At 34.8% G+C, this 6240-nt stretch overlaps 1 long non-coding RNA gene across 2 annotated transcripts; it reads right to left on the reverse strand.

The window, feature by feature from the left end:
• Positions 1-1042: 1042 nt before the first annotated feature.
• LOC110274021 (uncharacterized) lies at positions 1043-3877 on the reverse strand. Of its 2 annotated transcripts, XR_002365647.2 has the most exons (4): positions 3731-3877; positions 3585-3638; positions 3350-3506; positions 1043-1228 (listed from the first exon to the last, which is right to left on the reverse strand). It is a non-coding gene; the product is annotated as an uncharacterized LOC110274021 (long non-coding RNA). The 2 variants fall into 2 exon arrangements; XR_008001179.1 differs by lacking the exon at positions 3350-3506.
• Between the last annotated feature and the right edge of the window lie 2363 nt (positions 3878-6240).

A 6240-nucleotide genomic window follows, 5' to 3' on the forward strand; every position in this document is an offset into this window, starting at 1 on the left:
ATGCTTCCTTCCTTGCTTCCTTTGATCCATGCCTAGCCTATTTCAATCCTGTAATTACTAGCAAACACATCAAGGCATCTTATGGAATCAAAGAGAAACTAGAATTCATCAAAATAAGGCTCAAAAAGCATATTTCTACACTTAAGCACGAATATGGGAGAGATAACAAAACCATGCTAATTCATAGGCTAAATGTGACAAAAGGTTATCAAGACACTCTAAATTTAATACAAAACAAACCGTCAAATTGGGGTTTGTCAACCTCCCCACACTTAAACCTTAGCATGTCCTCATGCTAAAATAAGAAGGAACTAAGGGTTATGACATTTGTTGGATGCAACTAAACTATATGAGTCCTATCTAAATGCAACTACCTAAAGTAAATGCAAATGCTTAATTCAAACATATCAAATTGCCAAGAGAGCATGTGTAAGCATAAGGCTAGGTAATAGGAATTAATTCCAAACCACAATTGTATTGAATTATCAAAAAGAATTTAAACTTGCAAGAATATAGATAATATGGGTGAAATACTAAGGATACAAATTTATCGGATTTCCTCCCGACAAACGCTTCTTTAGTGTCACTAGCTTGACACTTGATTGTTGAATTTTCTTCATCTTCTTCTAGTTGGTTAAAAGAAATGACTCCAAGAAAAAGAGGTGAAGATTAGTGCCTCCTGATATAAAGTCCTCCTAACAAGCTTTCTTTTATTGTGATTAGCTTGGTTCACCTTGCTTGTTGGGGTAGAGGTTGGATTGTTTTTTGATGACCTTTTCTTCTTCATAGATATTTTCTTCTGTTTCTTGGTCACAATTGTAACACCCTACTGATAAGCAAAAATCGCAAAATGAAAAGCGCAATGCTCAAAGAAAAGGATTACTTGCGTGATAAGAAACCTAATAGGAACATGATAAAACAATAAACAAAAGGAAAAAGAAAAGCCAAGAAACAGCATAACTAGCCCCTGACTCAACCTGCGAAGCTAAGGCTGGCCGGAGGATACATATATACACATAAACATACATAAGTGTCTCCAAAATATACCAAAATACCAAAGTAAACTCCTATCTCTCCCTAAACCTCTAAGAGGAGTAGCGTACATAAGTTACTTGGAGAGTAAGCTACACATATATATACATATATACAAATAGAAACCAAAATACACCCAAGGACTACTTCGCTTTCCAGGATCCAGACGCCTAGCGAGGAGCCTCTCGATCTGCATCTAAAAAATAACAATACAATATGGAATGAGAACCGGAGGTTCTCAGCATGGTAAAAGTGCCACGCGTATAATAAATAAGGTCCTGAGAATGCCATAGGAAATCCTAGAACTCCGTTATATAATTATCCAACTTAATTACTAATTAGAAGCTATAAATAGGGGTAGGTATTCTAAATCTACCTAACTTACTCAATTTCAATCCTAATCTAACACCAAACCATTTCTCCATTTCCTCCATCCCTCCATCATCCACAATGCAACAGAAACAAGCAACCAAACAGGATCACGCACAAGTAATGAGCAGATAGTACAAATAGCAAGTATAACAGATAGCAGGTGATATATATCAATTAGGCAAACCCAGGAAATGCATAGCAATCAAAACAAACAAATGCATATGATGCATATCTGTCCTATGGCTGATGGGGCCCATCTGTCGGTTATCTAGCCAACCCGACAAGTCTGAAAACCTTAGACTGTCCCCCGTCGCGCATCCCCAAGAGTCTATGCATAGAGTTCACATTCAATAATCATATAAAACACTCAATGGGGGTTATCCATACCCGGGAATTTATACGTGCCCGGTCACCCTTACGACGTAGGGTTAACAGAATATCGAGAATCAACCTGGATGATGTGGTGGCGAGCCACGGTTTTTACCCAGGGAAACTCGTATCTCAGATATCATCATTCATAAGCCATTTCATAGTCATAGTCATTATTTAATCATTCATCAAGCCATGGCATGTTAACTCCTTTTATTAACAACCTCCCTTCCACATTTTTCATCATCATTTCCTTATAATTCATCTTGATTACCCTTTTCGGGTCCTGACCAAACTATTTATCAAACTCTTCTCAACCTTCTTAATATCGAATAATCTTAAAATCAACCCAACTCTAACATTAACTCAATCACATCACACAAAGATTAAACTTTAACTTCTCGAACCCATGACTATCACTAAGACATCCTCGACACTCTATTTTCTTTTCTGTTTTTAATATAACAAATAAACTCGGAATTGCACACACTTTATGTCCATATGTTTGTCTTGAAATAAGCTTTCTAACAAATCAAAGATCATAATTTTCTAATTTCTCTAGCCTCAGGAATAAAGGAAAAAATGTGACTGCTCTACAGTGCATAAAACCAGAAAAACAGCAGCAGCATGTGATATTCAAAATTCAATATAAAATCCAAGTTAAATCCAATGATTTTAAAAATTAATGTAGTTAAACTCTACTCATTCAGGTTTCTTTCTCAATTGGTTCTGAGTTAATACCAATTTTAATGAAGAAGTTACATTACCTGGAAGTTAAGTAAAAATGAGTCAAAATCTGTTTTTGAAACCAACAAGCTTAGTACCTTTCAATTTGAATAACTTTTATTACAAAACTCCAATTAAGCTAAATTTTGATTTGGGAACTTCTAGCTCATCCAGAACAAGGGTGTCTTAGTTTCAACCCAATTGCTATTCAATTCTAAGAGTTACAAGTATTGGAATTTGATGCATAGCTTGCTGAAATCTATTTCTTTTCAGCTTTGACCACCAATATTCAAAAATTCACAACTCCCAATCCTCAACTCTTAAAATTCTGAAGTTTTAGAGAAATAAAGCAAGTTAATCAAATTTTATAAAAAAATTATTTTTGCTCTAAAACTCAATTCGTAGAAGTCGCAGCAAGACAAACAAGTTGCTGCGCTGTTTGACCTTTTCTGCTGTAGGACAGATTTAACAGCCTAACTTTAAAAATTTGCCATAAATTGTATATTTAACAAAAAGGTCCCAAATTTTCCAGTTTAGTTCCTTATATTCCCAAGTTTAGCCCAAACTTGGTTTCATGCAATTCCGATCATTACATAATTAGTTACAGCATATGCAATACCATCACAACACAACTCTACATCCTTATTAACAAACACCAATCCTAATCCATCATAAATAAATATAAGAGCACACCATTAATAATTTCCACACCTCATAATTCCAATATATAAATCCACCAACAAATCTATTCCAACAACATTGCAACAAACAATTCAACTTATCCTATGGTTCCTCTAACCTAAGTTTTCACAACACCGTAAATATTAAACGTGCAAAACTTAAACCATACCTTGGCCGATCACTTAATTCACCCAAGGCAGCCTCTCAACACAAAATCACAGCCCCTCCAAGCTCAATCAAACAGCCCCAAAGCAAGCTTTGTCACCAACAAAGCTCCAAGTAATCCAAATTCAAGTCCAATGCATAAACACCCTCTTAAACTACACCTAATACACATATATATGTTCCAATTCAGTTTTCTATTACCAAAAAATAAGATTGATCTAGGGTTAGGGTATTCTTACCATACACATATGCTCAATAGCTTGAGCCCACAAGTTCCGGAAGCTAACTTGAACCTAGAACATAGAAATTGGACAAGATTCACCATAGGTTTTCAAGTTTACCAAAGAAAGAGGGATAGGGATTCTAAACTTAATAGGAGGCTTACCAGTAAAATTGTTCAGATAGAAAGGTGGAGCTCGACGCGTTGAGCGCGTGGCCGCGAACAGTGCGGCGATCGGAGCCCAGACGGAGGAGTTATGGTGGATCAAAGGGTTAGGGTTTGAGAGCTTCTCTTCGTTTCCTCCAATTCTGTTTTGGCATTGCAGCAACTAATGAGGAAGAAGAAGGCTGCTGTTTCCTTTATATTATGGGTCCGGTTGGACCCACAGGCTCGGTTTGGGCCCCGGTTCAACCGGTTCGGTCCTTTCGGTCCGATTTTGAGCCAAATTTTTAGAAATTGATATCAAATTTCTCGTTTTGACGAGCTCTATCCTATTTTAATATTAGTTTTGTATTTTTAGCTTTCCTAATTAAAATACAATTTATTAACTAATTAATTACCGATTTTAGCGGGGTTTACAACAATCCCCTTGTCAGTACTTTCCTTGATTGTCTGCACTTCTTTGATTTCAAAATTTTGGTGTTGTGTGATGGTTAGAGTGTACCCTTCATCAAGAACTTCTTGAATTGGTGGTTTAATAAACTCACCCTCTATGCCACTCTCTGCTTCATTGGAGTGTAGATTCCCATAATTGTTTTTATCCTTTACAACCTCCTTTGTTTGTGCATCTTCCTTCTTTATTGTTGCATCTTCCTCCTTTGTTTTTGCGTCTTCTTCTTCTTCCATGTGTGAGGGTAGAAAGTTCTCTAATTCACTGGAGTATAAACTCATTTGATTAATTTCCTCACTTTCTTCTATAGGATCTTGCATTGTATCTCTTGGGAAGGAATTTGCTTGTTCCTCTTCCTGGTTCTTGATAATCGACTGCACATATTTCTCTATATTTTTGACACTCATCTTTATATCATGTATGAATTCTTTCATGAGAAGCTCAAGATCTGATGGTACTTGATATGAATAAGAAGATGGTGGCTCTTGATATGAATAAGAAGGAGATGATGATTCTTGATAAGAGTAAAAAGAGGAGGGTTCTTGGTATGAATAGGGAGATGGTGGCTCTTGATATGGGTAGAAAGATGATGGTTCTTGATATGGATAGAGAGGTGGTGGCTCTTGGCATGAATATAGAGATGGTAGTTATTGATAGTTAAAACATGGAGCATTGAAGTTTCTTTGGTTTTGACTTTGCCAACCAAAATTTGGGTAGTTCCTCCATCCACAATAATAAGAATTACTCCCTGGGTGTGAGTAGTAACCCATGTGATCTCTCTCCATTATTTTTCCTTAGCATAAAACACCAAACAGAATTAAACGCACCATGTGGTATACAGGCAAGCAAAGCGGAAAAAACATAAGGGAAATTTAAACTCAATAAATAAAATAACTAGGAAGAATAAAACAACTAAAGGGACACCAAACTTAATTTCAGAAATTAAGAGAAAAGAAAAAAATTTTAAATAAAAGAAATCAAAATATATTATTATTATTATTATTATTTTAAAAAGAAATAAGTTAAATGAAATTAAAGCAAAAATGCCTAATTTAAGAAATCAAACAACCAGTAGTTGTCAATCACAGTCAATCCCCGACAACGACGTCAAAAACTTGGTGCGGTTTTTTACAACCACAAACTAACTGGCAAGTGCACTGGGTCGTACCAAGTAGTACCTCAGGTGAATGAGGGTCGATCCCACGAGAATTGATTGACTAAGCAACTATGGTTGGTTAAACTACTTAGTTAGGCAAACAGAAAATGGTTTTGAAGATTCAAAAGCATAAACAATAAATTCAAAGTATTAGAAAGATAGGCAAGTAAATAAGTTGGGAATAAAATATGGAGAAAGCAGTTAAGCCTTTAAAGTTGTCTATTTTTCGGATTGACTTTTTTTATTAATTTATTTTAATCATGAAAGATTTAATTCCTGGCAAACTGTATATGACTAAACCCTAATTCCTTAGACCTTTTTAGTCTCCTCTAAAATTCATCAACCGCCAATTCCTTGGTCAATTAATTCCAATTAGAGGGTGATGTTCAATTCTAGTTTATATGCCACAAAAATCCTAATTATCCAAATATAAGAGGATTATATGTCATGTATCCCGTTAAGTCCAGATAATTAGAATTTAAGAGAAATTGTTTTCAAGCTGTTGTTCAAGTAAAGAGCTTTTCCAAGCTATACAAGAACTCAACTAGAAAGAGGGTTATACTTCCGTTCCACCCAAACTCATAAGATAAAGAATGAAAACAATTCTTGAAATATAAATCAAAACATGAATTAAAATAGAAAAATAATAGTATCAATCCATACAATAGACAGAGCTCCTAACCTTAACAGTGGAGGTTTAGTTGCTCATGGTTCAGAGAAAAAAATTAGGATTTAGGTAAATTGTAATTTACAGAATGAGATGGAATCTCAATTGGAATAGAATCCCATTATCTTTTATATCTAATCCTAATTAATTTAAAATCTAATTTTTAAAATTAAGATAATATCTTTTCCTATTTTAAAATTTAAATTTAAATTAGAATTAATTAAATAATCTGCGCCTTGTAA

Source organism: Arachis duranensis, chromosome 7 (genome assembly GCF_000817695.3).
Source record: "Arachis duranensis cultivar V14167 chromosome 7, aradu.V14167.gnm2.J7QH, whole genome shotgun sequence".
Lineage (NCBI taxonomy): Eukaryota > Viridiplantae > Streptophyta > Magnoliopsida > Fabales > Fabaceae > Arachis > Arachis duranensis.